General features: G+C 36.9%; 1 protein-coding gene across 1 annotated transcript in view; it reads left to right on the forward strand.

Annotated features, from left to right (window-relative positions):
- NKAIN2 (sodium/potassium transporting ATPase interacting 2) overlaps positions 1–27,032 on the forward strand; it is a 258,790-nt gene that overhangs the window by 182,486 nt on the left and 49,272 nt on the right. The gene's annotated exons all lie outside the window — the stretch shown is intronic.

A 27,032-nucleotide genomic window follows, 5' to 3' on the forward strand; every position in this document is an offset into this window, starting at 1 on the left:
GCTCCTAAGAGGTCGGTCACCATATTGATGCCAAATTTAGTGGGGATATGTGATGGGTATAGCGCACTACAGCCCAGAACTCCTGGACTCAAGCGATCTTCCAGCCTCAGCCTCCCGAGTAGCTGGTACTATAGGAGCGCAGCACTGCAGAGGTTCTGGTGGCATAGCGCCTAAGGCATTTGATACTGCCTCAGAAACCCAAGGAAGGGTCGCTGTGAGTCAGATCTGTGTGGAGGGCAGTGAGTTTGGGTTGGTTTGGGGTTGTATATCCCAGGCAGTAGTAAAACCTGGGAATACAGAATTATCAAAACAATGAGAAAATTTCTTAACAAGCACCAAACAATTAGATAAAGAAAAATATTTTTTTTTAAATGTGTTTTATTATTATGAAATACCCCAGATGCTAGAAGAAAATGTATCAGATCAGGGTACCTAAGAAGGACAGACAAGTTAGGCAAGACCTTTCTACTAAGAATCAGTAGGAATTAGCCAAAAAATTAGGTAGAGTAGTGTGTGAAAGATCCTTAAGCAGGAATAAGTATGGGATGTTTGATAAATTGAAAGAAGACCAAAGTGAATTCATGTCATTAACTAGCTGTAGTAATGTAGGATGGAGACTGTGGAAGTACCAAGTGGCCAGGTCTTGTTGTAAGTGCTGGTGATACATTACTGAATGAAACAGACTAAAATCTCTATTCCTGGAACTGAATTCAAGAGAACCAGGTAATCTAGTGCTTTGTATACCATGTCAAAGATTTGGGGGTTTGTTGCTAAATGTAATGGTAAATCTTGATCCAGTCTGGATTCTCAAACCAAGATTACTGGGGCTCCTGGGTAAAATGCATTTTGGAAGAAGGAAAATGTGAAAGAAACTGGAGGTACTAATTGGAAGATAATCTAACCAAACCTTAGTATTAATTAGTATTAGTTTCCTAGGACTGTCATAACAAAGTACCACAAACTTGGTAGCTATTTTCTTAAAGTTTTTGGCTAGAAGTCAGAAATCAAAGTATCTGCAGTGCCATCCTTCCTCTGAATCCTCTAGGGGAGAATTCTTCCTTGTCTCCTTCAGCTCCTGGTAGCCCTATACATTCCTCTATTCATAGTAGCATATCTCCAATTTCTGCCTCTGTTTTCATAGTCAAATTCCCTCTGTGTCTGTCCCTCTGGGCCTAGAAAAAGTTCATAATGTCTTAGCCTAGGGTGGGAAAGAGAAGGGACCATCTTTAACTCGGGAACCTCATCTGTATAATCTTTACCTTTATTCTTCTGTGATCCTCAACACCCTGGCTGGTCTCTATGCCTGGAATGCCTGCCCTCCCCATGGGCATCCTCTTGGTTCTCTGCAGTTTGCCCACCTGGTCCTGCTTCAGTGAGGTCTTTCTTGGCCATTCCCTCTACTATTGCACCCCCCACACAAACACACACTCATATTTATCTCACCTCCTTTCACTGCTCTAATTTCCTCCTTTGCCTTTATCACTAGCAAACGTACAAAATATTTTACTTATTTTTCTTTTAATTGTCTTTTACCCCACAAGAATGTAAATTCCACAAGAACTTTCATGCACAGAGATATGAATATACACACAAATAGTGTCCCATTGTAAATGTAAAATAGCACATATTAGATTAAAACAAGATAATACAAGCAGAAATGTAACAGAATATGTGTACCATTTATCCTCATTAGCCAACAGAGAGCCATACATAGGCAAAGATCAACTGGATGTACTGCACTAAAATGTGATACTGTCCTAGAGACATTTTACATTATCCTAGGAGAGGTGGAGGAGGGAGGGACCACCTAGTTGACCTTGGAATAGTAAGAGCTCCCTGAACTTTAAAGAATGGCCTTATTTGAAATGGGGAACTTTCACTGAGCAATGTCTAGCTACTTCACTAAAAAAGAAGAGGAAATAAGCCTCCAGGACTATCCAGACCATACTTTTTTCAGTCCATACCACGGTCAGTGGGAGCTCATTGTGTATGCCTCTTCATCCACTCAGTCACCAAATTGTTCTGCTGCACAGGAACTATTAATTAATGTCTCCTGCACCTGAATCAGGTAGGAGGTAGCATATCTAATATTAGTGAGTTCATATCAAGAGTCACTGCTTGAAGCAATCTTAGAAAGCTGTTTGAGATATCTGTCCACATCTGCAATAGCAAAGGAATCATGAAAAACCCCTCACCGCAAAACATTAGGCTACTTCCCAACATTCTATGAGTTTACACCCAATCAAATAAGGATGATCATCATACCTTGGGAATGAACCAAGGCTGGCTGGCTTGCTTGCTTGCTTGCTTGCTTATTTATTTATTTATTTATTTATTTATTTATTTTCTATTTTCCTCACAGTTGTACCCAAGTACTTACAACATGTGACACACAGTGGACACTCAATAAATATTTGTTGCATGAATGAATAACTGAAACACTGCCAATCAATGAAATGTCATGTCTTTTGCTGTTTCCCTTAATACTGGTAGCATAAAGAAAGATACAATAGGGGTATAATTCAGTATTGGAGTTTATTGCCATTTAACCATTTATATATTTCCAACTGTGAGAATGAGCTGATAATAACAAGAGTTTCTTATAATAGTTAGCTTTAAAAATGCCATTTTCATTCATTATAATATGAAAAATAAAGCAAACACATTGTTGTCTGCTTATTTCAGCTTCAGAATAGGTAGTTGATACACATGAGTTGGTTAGATTCTAGTCCTTTTTCTTATATCACTTGGTTCCACCTGACCTTGTATAACCCCATTTACACCTATATTATGTCACTCTTTTGTAGTGAGGTTCTTTTTGGCTTCTCATTATCTCTGAGGCATTCTTCCACTATGAGAAAGATGTCACTCATCTCTTCTCTACTAACCTCTTTCTGATCCTCATCAGTAGGCTGTACCCATCAGCTCTCTTGAACATTTTTCTTCTTATTGCATAATATTACACATTTCTACATCACATAGATTGTATCTTTCCCTCTCTCTTATGCCAAATAGTCTCGTAATTCTATATATTACCTGCAGTGATATATTTTCAAATACTTGACCACTCTGTCATTTAGTTTTCTTTAGTTGACATAGCCCATCATAATCTACTCTTTTCATTGAAACAAGTTGTGTTAGACTGGGTTCTCTAGAGAAACAAAACCAATAAAGCTTATAGAGAGAAAGAAAGATAAATTTATCTTAGGAAAATGGTTCACACACTTATAGAAGCTGGCAAGTCCCAAGTTCTTGGATCAAATGTCAAGCTGGAGGCTTTTCCCGACTCTTGCAGCTGCAGGGGCTGAGGAGCTCAAGGTTGGCAGGCAGTATACTGGCTGTTGATTCCAACAAATGATGAATCCAAGATCTCCAGGCCGAATGGTGGATTGTTCACTCATGGACAATTGTAGGCAGAATCCCAATCCACAGAAGAGTTTCTCTTTTCCCAGGATGTCCATAAATATACTGGAAGCAGGCCATACCCTTAAGGAAACTCCCTTTCAATGGATTGGCTGCTCAAAACGTATACATCTGATCCTATCATTGGAACAACCCACATCACACTTGCTTAAACCACACAGAATTGTGATCGAGCCAAGTTGATACACAGCTCCAACTATCACACACTTCACTTTAAAAGTGTGTTGTATTTTATCCGACTAGCATGTTGCAACATCCATCATTGTGATGATAACCACATAAGGTCTATTAAAAAACTGAATGGGGAAAAAAGCATTAAAATCTTATAATAGCAACATATTTTATAGCATTTGAAATTATAAATTCATTTAGCTAAGGCATCATGAATCTGGGGAAACAAATGGGGAGAGGGAATATCCATCTAAAATGGGCTGATATACACCTTCTAATCTCATCATCAGTGTTCTTCAATTCCTCAGATACTTCTCCCTATACTTTCTCATTCTTTTTCTTGTTCTTGCTCACGCTCTCTCCAATGTTTGTTTTATATTCAGAAAGGTTGATTAGAATATTCATTGTTTAAGATATAATAAGAGATCATAGCTCATGAGAGACATAAATACAGTCATGTTATTGTTAGTTGCCATAGAGTGGATTCCAACATATGGGAACTCCATGTGTGCAGAGTAGAACTGCTGCATAGGGTTTTCAAGGTTGTGACCTTTCAAAAGGATCTTACCAGGCCTGACTTTTGAGGTGCGTTTGGATAGGTTCAAGGCACCAGCTACCCTGCTAGTAGAGAAGTGCCTAACCATTTGAGCCACCTCACTCACTCACTGCCATGGAGTTGGATCCAACTCATAGAGGGGTCACTTGGGTTTCTGAGGCGGTATCACTATGGAAGTAGTTCACCTAACCTTCCTTCTGAGGAGTGGCTTGTGGGTTTGAACCACCAGCCTTCTAGTCAGCAGTCAAATGTTTTAGACACTATGCCATCAGAGCTCCCCTCAATGTAGTTGAGCCACCTAGAGACTCCTAAATATATCAATCATAAAACTATATAATTCAAAGTATGGTTATAATACTCATTGCCCTAGAGTTGATTCTGACTCAGTAAACTTAGGGTAGAACTGCCCCATAGGTTCTCTAAGGCTATAAATCTTTACAGAAACAGACTGTCACATCTTTCTTCTGCAGGGTAGTCCAAACCAATGACAGTTTGGTTAGCAACCAAGTACATAACCACCATGCTACCAGGGCTCCTAAAACAAACAAACAATCAAACAAACAAACTCACTGCCATCAAGTCAATTCTGACTCACAGCCACCCCCATTGGATTTCCAAGACTACAAAAAACCAACCCCACTGCCACTGAGTCAATTCCAATTCATAGCTACCCCCACTGGGTTTCCAAGACAGTAAATCTTAACAGAAGTAGATTGCTTGGTCTTCTTTCATGTTCTGATATATATGGTGAATGTAAAGATAAGCTTAGGATGAATCTGGTAAATTATAAATACAGTGCTTTCTTGGTTGAGTTGTTTAGAGGGTTGATTGTTGGTGTGTTTTAAAGAAGTAGGATATGCAAAATCATAAAAAAGGATCAGGTTTGCTGATCTGACAGAGTCTAGTGAGGCCCCTAAGACTATGGACCCTAGTTACCCTTCAGGTCTGGAATTGAACTCACTAAACTCACTCCTGTGGCTTCCGCCAAACAATGGACAGACATACAGGGTGAAAATTTACATCAGGTAGATACACTCTTTGGAGTAAGGGAGCGATCAATCGTGGGAGAGCAGAAAGTCAGTGTTTGCACAGGGAGACAGTTGCAGGGAGCAGGGGCAGAGTGCACGGGAGGGAAGGACACAGGGAAGAGGTAACTATGGAAAGGAAGAGGAAAGAGCTGTTACATTATGGGGAATTGCGGTCAATGTCATAAAACAAAATGTGTATGAACTGCTGTATGGAAAATAAATTTGCTCTGTAAACTTTCACCCAAAGCACAATATAAATAAATAAATAAATAATTTGAAAGACTTTTTAAAAGTAGGGTATGAGCTAGACCATACATGGATAAAATTTAGCTTCAAACATTGGACTTGTGCAGTAGAACTAAAGAAAAGGAGAATCTCAAGTTGGGGGAATAAATTGCACACATTCTGAATGAAAGGAAAAAATAAGATGAATTTAAAGAATAGAAAAGTGATATGCCTGGAATCTTGACTATTAGAGAGTGGTGATTTGCAGGAGGAAGACTAGGGGTGACCTTGGGTAAGAAGGAGTGGAAAGGAATAAAAGACTGCAAAAGTTAGGCTGAAGAATTTGGGTTTCACTTGGTTCATGACAGGAAAATACCAAAGTCAAAATGTTCTTGACACATTATTTATTATATCATCTGGTTTTCAAAAGTATAAATTACCAGCAGTCAATTATAAGGCTCTTGGCTTATCTCAAATGTTTGATTATTTTCTGTTTCACAGTAAGACCCCAAACTCAGTTGAAATTTCCATATACTAATCCTCAAAACCAAAAACCAATTACTTGCTTTGGTCACATGGTTGCCCTTCACAAATTCTAACCCTTACACCCCTAATACACTTATTAATAATACTAAGTGTTTCTTAAAGTAACATCTTTGAATCCCTAGGTATCCATGAATTTATTCTTAGAAGTTAAAGGAAATAATTTTTACTTTAGCTTATAGCTCCTTAACATGAGGTTCTTGAACAGGAATGATAAAATAATTACATATTTAATTATTACTGACTTAACTGAAATATAACATGTCTTTTTAACATCAGTATAGTCCAAAAAACATGCAATATTTGTGACATTTGCACACATAGAAATGACAGGCATTGCAATTGTTGCAAAAAACAATCTTGAATATTGCTTATGTTCTTCATAGTTATCAAATTTCCTGCTATATCTTATTATTTACTGTGTTAATAAAGAGACACCTATCCTGGTATATTATTTAAAAAATATTTTCATTATTCTAATTCTCTATAATTGGTTCCCTTTGTAAGCCTTTGAGCTTAATTTTATACTTTTAAAAATATTATTTTGAAAAGAAGTCCTTAAGCTACACCAGACTTTCAAAGGAGTATCTGGGATGAAAAGGGTTATTGCTTCTCCTTGCTGTAAGAAACCTGTATTTAGACTTTTGCTTTGACTACTAAACCATCTATTTTTGTGTTTATCATACTTCTTTGAGTCAATACCTCTGAGTCTTCCTAGACAGTTTTTTTAATCACTTGAAAGTTGACTGTAAATAGTTTCTTTTATTTAGTTTACCCTGGAGTCAGACTAGGCAAGAGGAAATCAGGTTGAGAGGAGTAAAGCATACTAAGAAAAATTCCTTCAATTAAATGTTAATGCAAAAAACTTATTTATTCCTTGACTTGTATGACTTTAAAGTGAAATTCAGTATATTGAATGAATTTATTACAAGGATGCCTAAATGCTTAATACTTTTTGGCACATCCTTTAACTGAGTTCCCCTAGGGATAAAATGTAAATATATAGTTTCCACTTAACCAACCTCCAGATAATATTTGTAAAATATTATGAAATAAATGCCTGAGCTCCTCAGACAGGAGCTGCTACATAAGTACAAACTAAGTTCATCATTATTTTCAAAAATATTTGGATGTTCAGATCTCACCAAAAACATTTAACATTCTTTTCAAATGACCTGTGTGTAGGAAAATTCAGTCAAAGCATGTTGCAATTGAAATAACTGCTCCTCTTCCTTTTTTGGAGAAGTAATAGAATCTCAGTGAATAGCTTGCTGAAATTCCAATGGCTTTATCAAATGAGACCCTGACCAGTTTGTCCAACAATATTTAAAGCTTCCCTTAGTGATTTCACTGCACTTACAGAGAGACTTCAACAATCGAAAAGGAAATGTGTGTTTTGCTGTTTTTTGGCTCAGCTCAGTGCCTGGTTTTATCAAGCTGCTGCACAACACTTCAGTCCTGAAAGATGCCTGTGTGAATTGGATACCATTTCACAGAGTCACACTGGATCCTCTTATGTCTCGCCAATTAAATTATTTTCTCCTGCTTTTATCCCTGCCAAAGAGGTTCAGACTGAGATAAGGTCACATTCCTCTTAAGTTGTTCTTTGAAATGTTGTTGAAGGCCTCATGGTAAATACCAGTATGTAAAAGCATGAGTGTCCAGTCTTCCCTAGCCTCAATGGTAGATAACTGAATTTCTTTGAAGTACTTCTTCCTGGTGTGTTTCACTGCTCTAAATCTCTAAAAACTGAAGAGCTTCTCTTTAATCTTTTTGAATTAAATTATAATACTACTAAAACATGATAAAGATGGGATTCCATTATCGCTGCACCAACCGGATAACAGATCAAACATCATAGCAACTGAAAGGGGTCTCTGAAGTCAATCGTATTAGGAAACTCTGGGGCCCAATGTTGTTTCTATCTTATTATATTCCTTTAAAATTGCCTTTATCCTGGTACACATCTAAAAAAAAAAAAAAAAACTAAATTCACGTATAAACTATCTAGTTATTTGCTATTTACATGTTGTGCATTCTGCATTTTGCCTCAGCCTTTTTCTTTTCCCATCAGAATATTTCATAAGACAAAACTAAGATAAATCACATTTACTTTCAAGCAAATGCAAAGTATGTTAACTGAGCTTTCAGTTGATGTCATGTTAGCACCAAAATAATTAGCTTTCCATTAAAAGTCAGCTGCAGTCTAAAGCTCCAGACTTGCAGGAGACAGTAGAGCCTTCTCTGAAACCCTGTTGAAATTGTCAAGGTAAATTTTACTTTCATTGCTCAAAATGAGAGTAAGAGGACCAGGAACAAGGACAAGAAGTTTGAGGGTGTGCCACTCAGTCAAACTCACAAACATACCAACTTTTCTAAAACTTTATCATTCTCAGCCACTCGTCCCTCCTATATGCACTTCTCATAGGCCTATGACCAAAGGCATTGCTATGTATTGTGAAGTACCTACATCATTACCTTCTTTTTGTGCTAGAAGGTTCCTTCTGACCCTGAGTTTTCCAGGTCCCCTCCCCCTGAAGGTGATTTAGAGAAGACTTTGCCCACCGTGGAGAAACTGTAAGAGCATAGGTAGTCCTTAATATGCTGTCACTTGCTTAAATTTCAGACGTTGGTGAATTCAACACGAGGGAATGCATGCTAAGGCTATCTTCTATATTCTTTTCCAGACTGGCTCTCAGTCCAAAGAACCATTTAACAAAAGTAAAGAGTTTACAAAATTTTAGGCAAAGGAATTGAAAACAGAAATGATTGAGAACACTTGCTAATCTTTGAGTATTTTCCTTTGAGGTGTTTTTATTTTTTTAACTGCAGGACACTGTATTTTACATGCCTCAAGCTGTGCTATATGCCATCTTTATGTAGAAATTAAAGTGTTAAGTACCACACTTTCCTGTTTTTTGACAGTGATTTTTCCAAAATGCTTCTCAATGTGAAAGAGATTTTGATTTGAGATTTCATAAGAGTTGATCCACTATAGAAATACTTTTGGTAAGGGAAGCAACTGAATGTGCTTTTACTTTCATGGGTAAAGTCATTTTCACCTCAAGTTCCACATGAAGATTTTATTTGCTCTACTTTTAAATAGTAGAATGGGGTATTTAAGGTGTCAAATGCTTAAAGATATGTCTTTTGTCCCTTTGCCTGACCCTCTACACACCCACACCCACACCCACATACATTTAGGCCATTTGTAAAAGATTTTCCAGAGTTTCTCTTCCTACCTAGTCTTCCTTAACTCCCATCCTCCTCCCAGCTCTTGCCTTCCTCCTCTATCCTTTGCTATTCTAACCAACTAGACAAATTGATGTGGCATTGGTGATTCAGTGCTAGAGTTCTCACCTTCCATGTGGAAGACCCAGGTTCAATTACAGTCAGTAAACCTCATACAAAGCCAAACCTGTCTGTCAGCAGAAACTTCTGTGTTCCTCTGATGCTGAACAGGTTACAGCAGAGTTTCCAGAATAAGACAGACTAGGAAGAAAGACCTAGCAGTCTACTTCCAAAAATCAATGAAAATTCTGTGCATCACAATGGCCTGACCCACAACTTATCATGGGGATGATGTAGGACTGGGCAGCATTCTGTTTTGTCGTGCATGGGGTCATTGTGAGTCAAGAACTGGCTCAATGGCACCTAACTAACTAGACATTAAAAAAAAAAAAAAAATCTTTTATATAAGTTTCAAAGAAGCCCTGGTGATGAGATGGTTAAACACTAGGCTGCTACATTTGGCAGTTAGAACCCACCCTGCTGTTCTGAGAGAAAAGATCTGATGATCTATTTCCACAGAGATTATTGTGAGGAAAACTCTGTCACATGTGGTCTCTATGAGTCCAAATTGGCCTGATACTTAAAATAATATATATTTCAAGGGTTATTTGAAAATATTAATCTTAGTAGGTAAATGTAAATCAGGAGAGACCTTAGTTATGTTCAAATACATAAATAACGCATTGACAATTACTGATCCAAATGAGTATTGATGTCTTTCCACAGATTTAAATAGGATTTTAATTCCAATAGCTTATACAATCCTTGTATTACATTCTTTTTCAAAGCCCTAACTTATCCTCACCTTCTCTTTCAACTTCGGTTCCCACCATACTTACACTGGCTCAAGAAGTTCTAACCTTACTGATTATCTTTCTAGTATCAAGTAATGCCTGCCAGACTTTTTCCTTACTTAGTGCCTCTGTACCTGCTGGCTCATGTACGTAGAAAGACCTTCACATGGCTCGTTCCTTGCGGTCATTTACGTCTCAGATAAAATGCTGCATCCTTGGGGAGGTCTTTAGAAATCCAAATCAATCCAGATCTTATTCAATTTCACCCATCAAACTACCACTTGTATTTTCTCTTATTTTTTTAATCTCTATTTAAATACTTATGTCTATTTACTTTATATATTTTTAATTAAAGTATAATTTACATAAAATGAACATATTTTATGTATTCTTTCCAGTAAATCCTTGCCAACTCTCCCATCAGAGATAATTACTGTTCTTATTTCTATCAGTATAACTTAGTTTGCCAATGCCAATACCTTGATATAAATGGAATCATACAGTATATAGTCTTTCGTGTCTGACCTCTTTCACTCAGCATAATGTTGTCAGTTTTGGTTGAGATTTTTCAAGGAACTTGTCCTTTTATCTAAGTTGTTCATTTTATTAGCACGTTGCTGTTGTTGCTAGATGCAAGTCAGATCTGACTCATTGAGACCCCACATAAAACAGAACAAAACATTGCCCTGTCCTGTGCCATTCTCAAAATTGTGGCTATTCTCGAGCCCTTCATTGCAGCCACTGTGTCATTCCATCTTGTTGAGGGTCTTCCCCTTTTCATTGACCCTTACTTACCAAGCATGATATCCTTCTCCAGAGACTGGTCCATTCTGACATCTTGACCAAAATACAAGAGATAACATCTGGCCATTCTCACTTCTAAGGAACATTCCAGCTCTACTTCCTCCAAAACAAATTCGTTCATTCTTCTGACTGTCCATAGTATATTTATATTTTTCACAAATTCAAATGCATCAGTTCTTCTGTGGTCTCCCTTATTCATTGTCCAGCTTTCACATGCGTACAGGGCTATTGAAAATATCATAGCTTTGTCATGTGCACCTTAGTTTTCAACGTCTTTGCTCTTTAACACTTTAAATAGTCTTTTGCAGCAGATTTGCCCAGTGCAACATGTCTTCTGATTTCTTGACTGCCACTTCTATAGGTGTTGATTGTTGATCCAAGTAAAATGAAATTTTTGACAACTTCAATCTTTTCTCCATTTATCATGATGTTGTATATTGGTCCATTTGTGAAGATTTTTAAATTTCTTTATGTTGAGGTGTAATCCATAGCATAGCATTCCTTTATTAACCTTTCAATAATTATAGAGACTATTGTGCTATTCATTCTACCCTTTGTGACATTGGTGAGATTTTTCTTCTTTTCCTTTTTTTGATGCATTTCTCTAATGTTTATAATTTTATTGATATTTCAAAAGAATCTTTGTTTTTATTTTCTCTATTTCTTAATATGTTCTATGCAACTGATTATCATTCTTACCTTTATTATTTTCAAGTTTAATTTCCTCTTCCTTTTGAAAATTTACATTAGAAACCTAAATTATTAATCTTAAATCTCTCTTCTATTAAAGTTACAAAGTTTCCTTTTAGTACAGCTTTTGTTGCATCTCATAAATTTTGATCTGTTGTGATTTTATCAACATTCAGTTCAAAATATTTTCTAGTTTACCTTGTGGTTTCTTCTTTGCCTCATGGGTTATATGGAAATATAGTACTTCAAGCCTAAACAAGGAGCCTTGTTTCCCATAGTGTTATTATGAGTCAAAATCAGCTTGACAGCTCACAACTAAAACAACATCTAAATTGAGTAATTCTCTAAACTCACTGCCATCAAGTCAGATCTGACTTCTTGGGTTTCCGAGGAAGTATCACTATGGAAGTAGATTGCCCAATCTTTCTTCCAAGGAGTGGCTGGTGGGTTTGAACCACCAGCCTTCTGTTTAGCAGTCAAATGTCTTAGGCACTACACCACCAGAGCTAGATTTAGTAATTACCATTAACTTATAATTTAATTATGTTATAAGAGAACATATTCAGAATTATTTTCATTCTTAAAAAAATATTGACACATTTTTATTTTGGTTTTCATTCTGTCTTCAATTGTCTTTTTTAGGTGTACCATTTTATATTACATGGGAGTTACTCTAGAGATTACAATATATATTTTTAATTTAACATAGTCTAACATGAATTAATATTATACTACTTTACATATAATGTAAGAATAAGTTTAATTCAGTTTAAATCCATTCTTATTCTTTGTGTGTTGTTGACATCTATTATTCTTCTATGTGTTATTAATTCTACAATATATTTTTATTATTTTTGAATTTTACAATCATTTTTTAAAACCTGAAAGAAAAATATAACAGGTTATATTTATCTACATATTTAATTTCCAGTCCTCTTTCATTTTAATGTGTATCTAATACTTCACCTAGCTTCATTTCTCTTTAACTAGAACTCCTATCAGCATTTTCAGTATTGTAAGTCTGTTGACAACATTCTTTTTTTTTTTTTTCAATACATTTTTATGTGTCCCATTTTTTACTAAAAAATAATCTCTGGGGCTATAGATTGTATTGTGTCCCAAAAACATAGAAATTGAAATCTTGGTCCTCTGTTGTTCATGATTTAATCATGTAATTAAATTTGTTGGTCTTCAGTAGAAGAAATTACTTTCTGAGATGTACAGATTATACTAGAGTAGGGTGAATCTTAAACCCAATCACTTCTGAATTATAACAAGAGTAGATTAGACACAGGAGCGCCCATACATGAGGTCAGACAGATGGATCCCCATGAAACAAATGAGCACCCAAGGCCACCAACAAGGAAGGCATCAAAACGGGTGAGAAGCTGATTAGTACTTTAAGCCTCCAGAAGTGTGAGAAAATAAATATCTCTTCTTTAAAGTAACCTACTTATGTTATTTCTGTTACAGTAGCACTTGGAAACTAAGATACCTGGATATAGAATTCTCACCTGACAGCTCATTTTTGTCTCCCCAGCACTTTAAAAATGACATTCTATTGTCTTCCAGCCTCCATTGTTTCAGAGTAAAAGTCAGTCAATTTTTTGTACTTTTTTCATGGCTTCTTTTGAAATTTCCTCTTTATCTTTGCTTTTCAGCAATTTACTATGACATGTCTAGTTTTCACTTTCTATGCATTTCTTTGTATCTGTTTGGTATTTACTGAGCTTATTTGATTTGTGGATTGCTTTTTAAAAATCACATTTTGGGGAAAAAAAACTGCTAATACTTATTCTCATTTTCTTTCTACCCCATTCTCCATCTCCTCTCTTTCTGAGACACCAATAATATGTATAGCTTGACACTGGACCTTTTTAAAAATTCTATTTATATTTTTTTATTTAATATAGTTCACTTTTTTTTTTTTCACAAATCTAATAATATTTACCAGATATTGTACATAATGTTCTGTAAAGTCTCAGGGTTTTGTTATCCTCCCCAGAAGAGAGTTAAGTTCATTTATAGGAGGCAAATAAATTTGTAGTGGTTTAGTTTCATGCCTTGTTAGAGTGGGATTTTTTGGTTCATCCCCTAATCCTGAGGAAATCTCTTAGTTATAGGATATAGTCCTCACTCTTAAAATGTGGAAAGTCTGATGTATTTACATAGTCCTTCTAACATGGCTGGTCTCGAACTACACATTTTCTTTCTCCTACAGCTGAAATCTCTGCTCAGTTCTCTTAGCCTTACAGTCATTGTTTTCTCTCTGGGCTTCTTGCAGTCTCGTACACACATGTGTAGTTCAGAGATCAGCAAAGGATTTGAGAGAATTTTATAGGCAGATAAAATTCACAGTTGCTCTCTCCTTTCCAGCACTGACTGTCCTGAACCCATCCTCTCTGATGCATGAGGCCAATAAGGCTGTGGTTTTCTACGTAACTTTTAGCTGTTCCTCACTACACTTATTCATTTATGTATTAGTCCATTCATATTTTACTCATCTACTTTTGTCTGGCTTCTCCCACTAAAGTGCAATCTCTGGAAAAACTGATTCTTTATCTGACACCATTTTATTTCCAGCATGCAATACCATGCGTAACACATAGTAGTTTCTCAAGAAATAATTACCTGACTGGTAATATTTTATATCACACCAGGTGACAAAGCTTTATATTAGTTAAAACTCTGTTCATGTGAACTCTTGGAACCATTAAAGGTAAAATAAGCAGACTATTTCAGTTCCCATTCTACAGATAGAAAAAAAAAAGTCAAAAACATTTAAAATAAAAACAATCATATTCAAAAGGATATCTTAAGGCACCAAGTATGTAAATATATATTACTTCCAAATGATGTATTATTAGAATGTGTAAAAGTAATGAGTACAAGAAACCAGGATGGAATTACTGAACTCCTTATTAAGGATCTATAGCTAATCTTATTGCAAAGGAAAGCATGTATAAGTTTTACATTCCTGTCATGGTGGAGAAATCATGAATCTGCCCCCTGAGAGTGCTGAACAGCTATCTTAGCTAAATTCTTTCCTTGACAGCAACACTTCAATCTAATCTGTCATCTCAGCAGCACTCACCGGCCATTCTGTGAGAACTCCTTCTGTTTGAGCCATGTGAGAGCCCAGACCCCTAACCCTCACTATCAGTAAAATAAAGAACTAGACTGTCCTGATACTACAAAGCTGGTAGGCTAAAAAGGCTTGGATAATAACACTTTGACATTTTACTATTACAGCCTTGGATAATAACACTTTTAACATAACTATAAATAAATTTCAGTCATCAAATATAGCTTCTGAAACATTTTCTAAATGTAAAATTTGTCTCATTACTCATACTTCAAAATTTGTCTACCAAAGAAAAAGACATCTGTTTGATTTTTCCATTACCTTCAGTATTTTAATAATTTACATTATTTTATATATATATTTTTTCACTTTCTGTGTTCCTGGATTTTATCTTTCCAGAGATAGAAATATTGATGGAAATGTCATTTAAATACCCATTTTATACCATCCCATTTAAGGAGATATTTTGGGTCATCACAATCATTGGAATTCATTCACCCTTTAAAAAGTCTTTCATTCTGGTCATAACATGGCATTTTTCCTCTCGTGCAAAGCGAACAATCCATAGTTATATGCTGCTTCTTTCTTTAAGCCACAGTTTCAAAATTGAGTGTCTAGAATTTATAATCAAGTGCTTCATTTAATTCAGATAGATTTTTAAATGCTAGGCATTAATTTGATGGGCTGTGAGCAGCCTGTGGTTTTGTTAGATCTACAGCATAAAGAAACAATTTTTCTTATCCTGATCCTATAACTGTCTGGGAAAGGTGACACATGGTAAGACATAATGATAAGAAAGGCTACAGCTGCCCTAGGCAGTCAGATACCACAGCCAGGTGATTAAACTATTTTTTAGCATTCCCTAAAGACAAATCACACAACAACAACAACAAAAGACAAAGCAGGAAAAAAAAAAAAAAAAAAGTTTTGAATGCTTAGTACTTAAAAAAGAAAAACATCTAGAGCAGAACTCACACATGCTGTTACGTGTTTGTGTTCCTCCAACCGCCCACTTCTGCCTTTATAGTTCCTCCTATTAATAAAGAGGAAGGAATGATACTTTTCAAATGACTGTTTATTGGAAATTATTTTCTTCATCTGTTGAGCAGGTATATCACCTAGATTAATTTTGAAAGATTATAAAAGGGATTAATATTTTCTGTGTCTCCCCAACATAAGGAAGAATTTTTTCCTTCCCTGTTTCAATCAGCACACTTAAAAGACACACACATTCAGGTTATGGATTCTTCTTATTTACTGTCCTAATTCAGGCATGTTAAACAAAAAAGGAACTGAAATGTATTTAGAGCAGTTAAATTTGCTAGATTAATTGCAAGTGATTGATGGGTTTACCTGGCCATTTCAAGACCTATTTGCTTTTAAAAATCAAACCCTTAATCCTAAACCTAACATGACCATTCATAACTTGATTAGACCATTTATAGCTCTCTGTAGCACACTCTCCATATTAATACCTTTGTTTTGGGTAGAGGGGTGAGGAAGAAGAGAGTATGTAGTTGTATACCTCGCACACACACACAAAAAATCCAAACTCACTGCCAGTCGAGTCAGATCCTACTCATAGCGACTCCTCTTTGGGTTTCTGAAGTGCTTTCACTATGGAAGTAGATTACCCAACCTTCCTTCCTAGGAGTGGCTGGTGGGTTTGAACCACCAGCCTTCTGGTTATCAGTCAAATGCCTTAGGCACTACACCACCAGAGCTCCTTGTATACCTCACCATCTTCTGGAAATTCAGAAGTTAATTCTTTCCCTTTTATAATCTTCAACTTGGCTGAAGGCAGATAGCAGCCCTCTCTAGAGACAGATACTGTCAGCACTTCAATAGCTGCCTCCAATGAGAGCAGTCAGATTCAATACAGGTTACAGAAAATAGAGTACATGTTTGCTTTAACAGAAAAAGGAGAAGACATTAACAAATTAAATGTGTACTTTTAAAAATATGAAACCAACAAGTTTTCAATGTTAAAATGACACACTAACTCTTTCAATATAATATTGAGCATCACCTGTATTTAGGTGCAACTCTAGCCCTTCCCTCTGCCAGACAGTATTCCTTTTAGGATTTGTCCTTTCCTTACTTATTGGTCTCCATTTACACACTGAAACATTTTTCAGTCTTTGTGAGAAAGGAGGTGAGAAAACTTCACTCATCTCTTAGCAAAATTCTTGCTGTGTAACTACAAATAATGTTTCAGAAACACCTTTAAACCCCACCCCCATTTCCCTACCATATTTGACCTCCTGAAGAGGGACACTAAGGGTTTGGCTTCCATTTTTCTGGATGACAATATCTTTTATTTTAACTACCTCTGCATTTCATCTGTTTCAAGACTTTATTGTGTAATTCACACACTTAATTTCCTCTCTTCTCTTTTCACTTTTTTTCCCATTTTTTAATCTTCATTGCCTAATGTGTGCCTTCTCTTATTAACTGCTCTCTGATCCATTATTTCATTTCCTATGGTCTGACTGTTTTCAGTTCACCAGAGGCTACTTAAAAGACCATTATACCTCAGAGGGCTGATTGGTGCTCTCCGCATTATCCCAATGATTCTCACTTATTGGATCTCTGATACCGCATCAGGGTTTTCTTTCCAAGAACATATTTTATCATCCCTATAACTAAAACAATACCCCCCAAAATTGCACACAGTTAATCTTTTTGCCTTCATGAGACCCATAAAGTTGTAAAGGAAAAAATAGCAAGAGAAAAGCTACGAAGGGCTTCCCTCACAATCAATCAACAGCTATTGGTAATTCAAACTTCCTTTTTTAAAAAATTTCTCAGAATTTTCTCAGAAAAATTTCCCTTGAAGCTCCTGGCTCCATGAGCATCTTGACTACTCCAACAGCCCTTTCTCCTCATTCCAACAAGAGCTGGCATATGTCAGTATGTTGTTTCTAAGACAGTTTCTTCATCAAAGGCACAGGCACTTTGGAGGACCTGTACCTTTGAAGTATTTCAAAAAGTACTCTGATACTAGTTCCATCTATATTTAAAACAAAGTTTGAAACTGGTTATAGCAGAATTGAGTGTAATTTACTTTTGAAAATGGTGTAAAATTTATTAAAGTGTCCATGACCCAGCAATTCCTTTCTGTATAACATATACTAGAGAAAAAAACATGATAATTGAATGAACATGTATTTTTTTTTTTTTAGTAGGATGTGTTAATAGAAAAAAGAATTAAGCTGGCTGAAAACTCTCAGGGATTGAGTAATGTTAAGTGGCAAAATTATGAGTAATTTTCATTTTTTCTCATTTTTAATAATGAATATGAGTTAATTTAGAAATTAATAAAATGTAAAATGAAGAGTTCACCTCACAGAGTGAGGACACTCAATAAAAACTGAAAAGGTAACATTGACATCTACTCTGAGTTTTCAAAACACAAGACTCTTGAGTTCTCCAGGTGAATGAAATGGTTGTCTTCCATGCTGAAGGAACAGCAGGGGCAAAGGCTGATAGATGTTAGAGGAGTTGTTAGAGAAGATGGCATTTATGAACAACTGCAGGAAGTTCAGAGTGGATGGGACTTAATGCAATGGAAATAAAGTTGGTGTGACAGGCAGGAGGCAAATCTTGAAATGCCACATATGCCAGGTGAAAGCATTTGAATTTTATACTGAAGGAATGTGAAGGATTTTTTCAAAGAGGACTGACACGATAGAATTGCATTTTTAGAAAAAAATCATTCTGGCAGTACTGTGCAAAATGAATTGGCAGCCAGTGGCAGTAAACTCTGAAAGAAGTAATGAGAGCTCGGACTAAAATAATGGCAATGGAGTTGGAAAAGAGAGCTGCTTTTATTGGTATTTAGTAAGTAGAAATGCAGGACTTAGTTGAAACTAAGGATGCAGCTGTTGTCAATGATAACTTCTGGAATTTGGGCTAACACATATGCATATATATTATCTATATAATACAGAATATTATCTATATAAGGAGTTCTGGAGGTATAGCGGCTAAGACATTTGGCTACTAAACAAAAGGTCATTGGTGGTTCAAACCCACCAGCCTCCATGGAAGAAAGATGAGGCAGTCTGCTTCCATAAAGATTTCCAGCCTCAGAAACCCGATGGGGGTTGCTATGGGTTGGAATTGACTCAATGGAAATGAGCTTTTTTTTTTTTTCTTTTAAATACATCTATATAATATTGCCTGTATCATATATAATATTATCTACATAGCACACTGTTGTAAATATTTCTAGAACAAGGACTGGTTTTGGAGTAATTAAAGCACTCAGCTGCTAACTAGTCAGCTGTTCAAACCTACCATCTCCTCCACGGGAGAAAGATGTGGCAGTATGCTTCCATAAAGATTACAGCCTTGGAAGCCCGATGGGCCAGTTCTCTGCCCTATAGGGTCTCTATGAGGTGGAACTGACTCATTGGCAATGGTTTGGTTTGGGATAGATATTTTTCGATGGTAAATATATATATAATGTTGCTTTTCACTGAGAAAAGGCACTCACAAGAAGGGCCAAGAGTGCTCCATGCTGAAGAGGATGAATTTGAGATACCTCCAGCTCATCCAAATGATAATGCCCAGTAGGCAGTTGCACATTAGAGTCTGGAGCCCTGAAGCCACAGGTGTAAATTTGGGGGTGAACTCTATACAGATGGTGTGGTGGTTAAATTTGTGTGTCAGCTTGTCTGGGCCTGGTTGAGTGGGTGGACAGCTGAAGGTAGTTATTCCCCATGGTGAGACTGCTAATTAAATCCATGGTGGAATCTATTGGAGCAGATGAGTAGCTGCTTTGGGTATGTAGTTTGCTTCCTGTATATGAGAAACAGCTTTGGGAATGGTCTCTAGCTTATAGCACACTTGAACCCTGCATGTAGCCATGTTGGTGTTCAGTAGATTGCCATGCTCTGCTGACCTTGGGACTTCAATGGACTTGAAGTAATGGTATGCCATGTGGTTTGGTAACATTGGGACTGTGTCTTTTTATTTGTCGACCTTGGGCTTGTTAGCCTCAGCAGCCAGTAGCTGCCTGAGTGAAGAGATGCCTCTAGCTTCAGTGGGCCGGGAGCAAGAGGCAGAGCTGAAGCCCAAGGTTGAGGGGCTTTCACCCAGCCCCTAGAGCTGGGCACTTTGAACTCAGACTTCTAGCCTCCTGAACTGTAAGAGAATAAACTCCTGTTTGTTCAAGCCATCCCATTTGTGGTATATTCTTGTCAGGGTGGCACTAGGTACACCAGAACAGATGATGATTTAAGTTACAATAGTATGTGAAGTGAGAAGTGAAGAGGGACCAGGAGACAACCTTGGGATCACAATTATTTAATATCCTTTTTAAAAGAAGAATCCACTTAAATTAATAAATAGATGAGAGAAAAACAAGAGGCTATTTTCACTGAAGCTGAAAGTATATCAGAATTTCAACATCTTGGGTTTTTCTTTTTTTAATGATGTTGAAACAAGAAGCCATTCCAAGTAAAATAAGGTCAAAACACTGACCGTAGAAATTACCATTCTGAAGGTTACTGGATAATATCTTAGAACAGTTTTAACATAGAGGAAAAGATGAGAACCTGAGTGTTCTGGGGTTAAGGGCATGAAAAATCGTTCTGAAATCCTGACTGAAAATGGGAGGAGAAATGATAGACAGTAGATAAGTAAATAAATAGATAGATAGATGGATGGATGGATGTGGATGAATGGATGAATAGGTGGGTAGGTATGCAGGCAGGCAGGCAGGCAGATAGATAGGTCAATGGAGATCAGTGTTCAGTTTGCTTGCTTGTTTTCCTAATGGAACAAGAATAGAATGGAGAAATTTAAGGATAGAGATGTGAATAAAGGTAATTGATAAAGAAGGAGAGCACAGCATCCAAAGCAGAACAGAGGGATCAACCCAAACCCAAACCAAACCCACTGGTGTGGAGTTGGATCTGACTCATAGCGACCCCTCCTTGGGTTTCCGAGAGGGTATCACTACAGAAGTAGATTGCCCAACCTTCCTTCCTAGGAGTGGCTGGTGGGTTAGAGTTACACAGTGGCCCAGAATGAAGGTTCCATCCTCTGAAATGGTTCTTTGGCTTCATGATGGATCAGAATGGAATTAAATTTAAATGGGGAAGTATTTTAGGGAATTCTCTGTAAGTAGGATACCAGTACCAAATTGTAACTTATATTCCATTTGCCCAAGAGGAAACAAACTCAAATTTCTATTTGGATTTTCAGTGCAAAAAAAAAAAAACTCAACAACACAATTTATTTTCCAAATATAATAAAAGACTTGTTCATGCATTAGATTAAATTACTATAGAAAAATAATAGAGCAGGGTTAAAAATACTGAGAGTGTCAAGGAAATTGCTATTTAAAGTTAGATAATGAGAGTAACCTCATTGACAGGGACACATGTGAACAAAGAATTGAAAAGGTACACCGGAAATATCCAGGGCTAGATGCTGGTACTAATTGGGATATTTCAAAAAATGAATGTAACACTGAAAGTGCTCTCTTGACTATGCCAAAAAATTTGGAATATAACTACCTGGCCAACTGACTGGAAGACATCCATATTTATGCCCATTCCAAAGAAAGGTGATTTAACAGAATGCAGAATTATCAGACAATATCATTAATATCAAACTCAAATTAAATTTTGCTGACAATAATTTGAAAATGGTTACAGCAGTACATTAACAGAGAATTGCCAGAAAGTCAAGCTGGATTCAGAAGAGGACGTAGAATATGGAGTATCATTGCTGATGTGAGATGGATCTTGGCTGAAAGCAAAGAATACCAGAATAATGTTTACTTGTGTTTCATTGATTGTGCATTCATCTAGGTGGATCATAAAAAATTATGTGAACTTTGTGAAGAATGGAAATCCCAGAACACATAATTGTGCTCATGAGAAACCTGTACCTAGACGAAGAGGCAGTTGTTCAAACAACAAGGAGATAGTTCATGGTTTAAAATTGCAACAACAACAACAACAACAAAAAAATATATATATATATATATATATGTGTGTCAGGGGTTTATTTTTCACCATGCTTATTCAATCTCTATGGTGAGTAAATAACCTGAAAAACTGGACTGATAAAGAAAATCACCACATTAGGACAGGAGAAAGACTCATTAAAAACCTGTGATATGCTGATGACACAACTTTGCTTGCTAAAACTGAAAAAGACTTGAAGTACTTGCTAATGAAGATCAAAGACTACAGCCTTCAGTAAGGATTACACTTGAACATAAAGAAAACAAAAATCCTCACAACCAGACCAATAAGCAACATCATGATAAATGAAGAAAGGTTGAAGTTGTTAATGATTTCGTTTTACTTGGATCCACAAGCAGTGCTCATGGAAACAACAGTAAAGAAATCAAATGACATTACCTGACAAATCTACTGCAAAGTACCTCTTTAGTGTGCTAAAAAAAAACCAAAGATGTCACTTTGAAGACTAAGGTGCACCTGACACAAGGCATGGTATTTTCAATAGCCTCATTTGTATGCAAAAACTGGACAATTAATAGAAAGATCAAAGAAGGATTGATATATTTGAATTATGGTATTGGAGAATAATACTTAATATGCCATGGACTGCCAGAAGAAAGAACAAGTTTGTCTTAAAAGAAGTACAGCCTGAATGTTCCTTAGAAGTAAGGATAGCATGACTTTGTCTCATGCACTTTGAACATGTCAGAAAGGACCAGTCCCTGTACCTAGACAAAGAGGCAGTTGTCTGGTAAAGTAGGGAGTCTGTGAAAAGAGGAGGACCCTCAATGATATGGACTGAAACAGTGGCAGCAACATTGAGCTCAAATATAGCAATGATTATGAGAATGGCATGGGACTGGGCAGTGTTTCATTCTGTTGTGCATAGTGTCTCTATGAGTCAGAACCAACTCAACAGCACCTAACAAAACAGCATAACAGATGCTACTATGGGCCTGATATGTTCAAGGAATAGCAAGGGAGCTCATGGTGGCTGGGTCAGAGTGAGTCAGGGGAGCAAGAGCAGGGGATAGGTCAGAGCGGTAATGGGAAGACAGCTTGTCTAGGGTCTTGAGGGCCATTGCAAGGACATTGACCTTTACTCTGTGTAAATTGGAGAGCCATTGAGGTTTTTGAGTAGATGAGGGGCATGATCTAACTTACATTTTTTAAATGTACTCTGGCAGCTGTATTTCAACTAAACTATGGTGACTAGGGGCAAGAGGAGGCAATGTTTGGAAGTCAGGACACCAGTTGGGAGAATACCTCAGTAATCAGTGGGAGCAGTGGCAGCTTAAAAGGTAGCAGAAAGTGACTCAAAATAGTCAGATTCTGGATATAGTCTGAAGATTGAGCCTATGGGGTTTCCTGGAAGATGGAATATATGATGTGAGAAAAACAGAAGACTCAAGGATGAGTCCACAGGCTGGAGACTTAACAGCTGGAAGGATGGCATTGTCATCATTGCAAGTGGAAAGGCTATGGGTAGAATCTGTCGTTAAGGGAAAGATCAGGAGTTTAGTTTGGCTATGGTAAGTTTGAAATATCTTATTAAAACATTTGAATTGAGATACCTGGTAGGCAGTTGGAAGTACTTGTATGGAGCTCCAAGGAGAAAGGAAGAGAATATAATATTCTATTAAATATTTTTAGTACATTTTCAATTCTAAAGGGACAGAATAGAAAGTTTTTATTTCCTGATACCTCAAACCTTTGTGCTGTCACTGAACCTGGACATAGCATACAGAAGGGGCTCAGTCAATATTTGATAAGCAAATAATTCTAGTACATCCTTTATTTCAATAAAGGGAAATGCTCCATGTTTCTAACTAAAGGCTTTTGGACTATTGAGTGTTTAATTGATTGGGCAGTGAAGGCAAGGGCAGGTATTCAGACAGACAGAAATGGGAAGAATTTAGAATTAAATTCTGCATGGCTGACTGGGCCATGCCATTCTGAGTCCTCTTTTGCAGCTTTCTTGGGATGGAGCCAGACTTTAATTGCCTCAAAGGAACATCTAATTTCACTCTTTGGATTAAAGGTTTTACTCAAGTGTTACAGGACACCTAAAAACCTATGTAATACATTGAGATCATCTCCAAACAATATATTCAAGATTTAAACTACTTAGGAAGATTTGACCACACAGAAAACATTATATTATTTCTGTATGTTTAATCCCATTCCATTTTCCCCAAAAGCTCTTTGAATATAGTTGCATACAGCTAAGACATTTCAATTTATCATGATAAAATGTATTGTCATTACACATGAACCTAAAGAGAAAATTATCTCTGCTATGGGAAAATGCTTATAGCTTCAATCCTTTGTTTGGCTTGAGTAGTGACTCTGCCATTTCAGCTATGACAACACTACTGGGAACCAAGCTGCATTATATTGCACTGGGTACTTCAGAACCCACCTGACACTGGTTTAATTGAAACACAGATTTTTTTTTCCTTCACTATCTTGAACATTTCTGTTAACTTTGAGAGTGCAAATTGCTGAGTGCCAATAGTATTCAGAGTCAGAGCAAGAAGACCAGAAGAGAAATTAGAAGTGGCCTGGCTTCCTGGGCCAGCTTCAATACTCAGCTCTTTTGGAGGCTGGTATCTCTGGTGCAGTATTAAGCCACACACGAGTCCCTTTGCAGTTTGGTTTATATGAATCTGCTCTGAAAGAAAAAATACACAATGATCTCTGCTCAGGCTTGATTCATCCTGTTAGAACTGATTAAACTTCATTTAGCTTACTTATTCATTAAGCTTCCACAGACATTTTTGCCTAACTATGAACTTCCTATTTTCACTTAACAGTGTGGATTTTCTCTGATCATGCCAGTACCCTTGTGTTTACTGTACTCTGCACATAGTGAAGATGCCTGTTTAATACTGAGATTATTGAGTTTGAAAGAGAACAGAAATTATAGGCTAAAGAAATTGAGAATAAGAAGGTTTTTTTTTTCATCTCATTCATCTTTCCTCCAATCTCCTTTTCCCTCTTACAATGGGAAAAATAATCACAAGCACAGAAAGATGGAAAAGTACATCATTACATCATTCCAGTTCTTTATTCTACTTGATCACAAGTAGTTCATGGTGTGTGTGTGTGTGTGTGTGTGGTTATAGATGGGTAGGTGAGAGTGTACGTACCCTTTGCCTCCCAAAGAGCATAAGCTCCTAAGGGTGAGGAGCACCTAGCCTTGTATTTGTCTATACTTCCACTTTCATTTTCATTTTAAGGCTGGCAGTTCAAACCCACCCGCCACTCCTTGGAAGGAAGATTGGGCAATCTACTTCTGTAAAGATGTTGTTGTTCTTGTTATGTGCTGTCACCTCAGAAACCCAAAGAGGGTCATTATGAGTCAAATCAAAATTGATGCATGAGTGAGCTATCTAAATGTCAATTAATATTATTCACTAACACTCTCAGATTGATTATGTTCATTGGAGGGGAGGAACAGTGTTACAGTGATGTATTTCAGGCATCTGTAAAGATATAATATGCTATAGCACATCGAAGTGGGGATAGTGCAGTTACAACAGGTTGGAATCATAGTGTCTGGGGAAGAGGCTTTAGAAGGAATCGCTTAGACACAAATAGATTTTAGCTGGAGACTTTTGGAGTGGAGGGGGAGGTTAGTATAGGAAAAACATATCCCTTAAAACCGTGTAATTGTAAAACCTGACCTAAAGGAGCAGACTGGGGCTAATTTTAGAACTAAGTCAACTTCTGTAAAAGACCATGAGCATCAGCAAACTGTTGTCTCTTACTCAGTATTTCTTGCTCTATTAAAGCCTGTATACACAGAGAGAGAGGCAACATTCATTACACTCAGTAACGAAGTTCCAACAATTTTGAAGTCATTACGGGAAAGTGAGGAGATAGATTGTCATCAAGCTTCACTTCTCTGGGAGAACAGCCGATAATGACGGCATCTTCAAAGGTAGTAGAAAACCCAAACAGCTTTCTAACCCTCTGAGTCTTGATGCTGTGGTTAGGAAGAGCATGCTCCTTTGTATCTTTTCAAATGTATTATGAAACACCTTTAAATAGAAACATGATTTCCTGGAAATAGTGGGAAAACTAAAAGTCAGTGTTGTTGTTGTTATGTGCTGTCGAGTGGCCCCGACTCATAGCGACCCCTCCTTGGGTTTCTGAGGCGGTATCACTATGGAAGTAGATTGCCCAACTTATTAATATGTTGAATTTAAGAAATAAATACATGGTTCATATAGCCTCTTGCCTACAATATAAAACTAATGATTTTTTTTTAAATGTCTTCAGGGGGCCATTTTCAGTAGTCTCTTTCATCTCTTTACAAACTTAAATCCTTTTTTTCCTCTTTTGTTTGCTCCTCCATTCATGTTTCTTCATCAATGGTGTCCTGTCCTTGATCATTTTTGACAGGTGTAAAATAAGAAAACTTTGTTGTTGTTAGGTCCCATCCAGTCTATTTTGACTGATAGCAACCCAACGTAGCAAAAACTTCAATGATATAATAATTAGAGGAAGAATATTAGAATTGATAATAAAGATTAAATTAGTTTAATATAAATATAGGAAGAATTAGAGTTCAGAAATATAAATACTAAGAAATATAAATATCTTTTAAAGGATTTTTTAAAAAGAAAAAAACTTAGGTAACAGAAACAATACCCCACATCCAAACTTTTGTTTCAGAAGATGTTTCCATAAAAATCTATAAATTAACTGACACGTCTCAACTTCCACACCATATATGTAGCCCCTTGGGCCAATCAATACATGCTGGGAGGAAAAGAAAACTTTCCTTTTTTTTTTTTAAGAGCTTGTTTTACATTCAGCATAATGCGTACATTTAGTTTCATTCCTCATTCACCATGTCCAACCCTAACCCAGTCTCCTCCCCTCCATACCCTGCAACCCTCCCCCTGTGCACCTCATAATTATGCATTCCTGTTTGTCCTGCATTTCCTCGGTTTGAATATTGGTCCTCTGGTGTCCCATGGTCTATTGCTCTAAGGGATGTATTACCATAGAGTATATGAGTGTGTCATGCTGGGTTGAGTGGTCTGCGTGTACATCTTGTTAGCTACTGGGCTGAGAGCCCGCCCCTGGGGGTGAGTTTTAATCCAGGCACAGAATGTCTTCCAGGGCCATAGTATTGGGAGTCTCCCCAGATTTCATCTGACCAGTAATTCTGGTCATTATTGAGATTTTGGATTTTCTTTCATGTTTTCCCTCCCACTCTATCCAGGATCTCCAGATTTGATCCTTTTCTGAGTGGTTGGCATTGGTAGCCAGGCACCATCAGTTCTTCTGGTCTCGAGGGCCATCATGTCCTAGGGCTGATTGCTTCTAAATGCCTTTTTTTTGTGTGTGTGTTCTTCTTCACTTCCGATGCTAGGAGACCATTAGCTGCATCTTAGATGGCTGCTTGAAAGCTTTTAAGAC

Source organism: Orycteropus afer, unplaced genomic scaffold (assembly GCF_000298275.1).
Source record: "Orycteropus afer afer isolate SDZICR_OR568_19922 unplaced genomic scaffold, OryAfe1.0 scaffold00167, whole genome shotgun sequence".
In the NCBI taxonomy this organism is placed as follows: Eukaryota; Metazoa; Chordata; class Mammalia; order Tubulidentata; family Orycteropodidae; genus Orycteropus; species Orycteropus afer.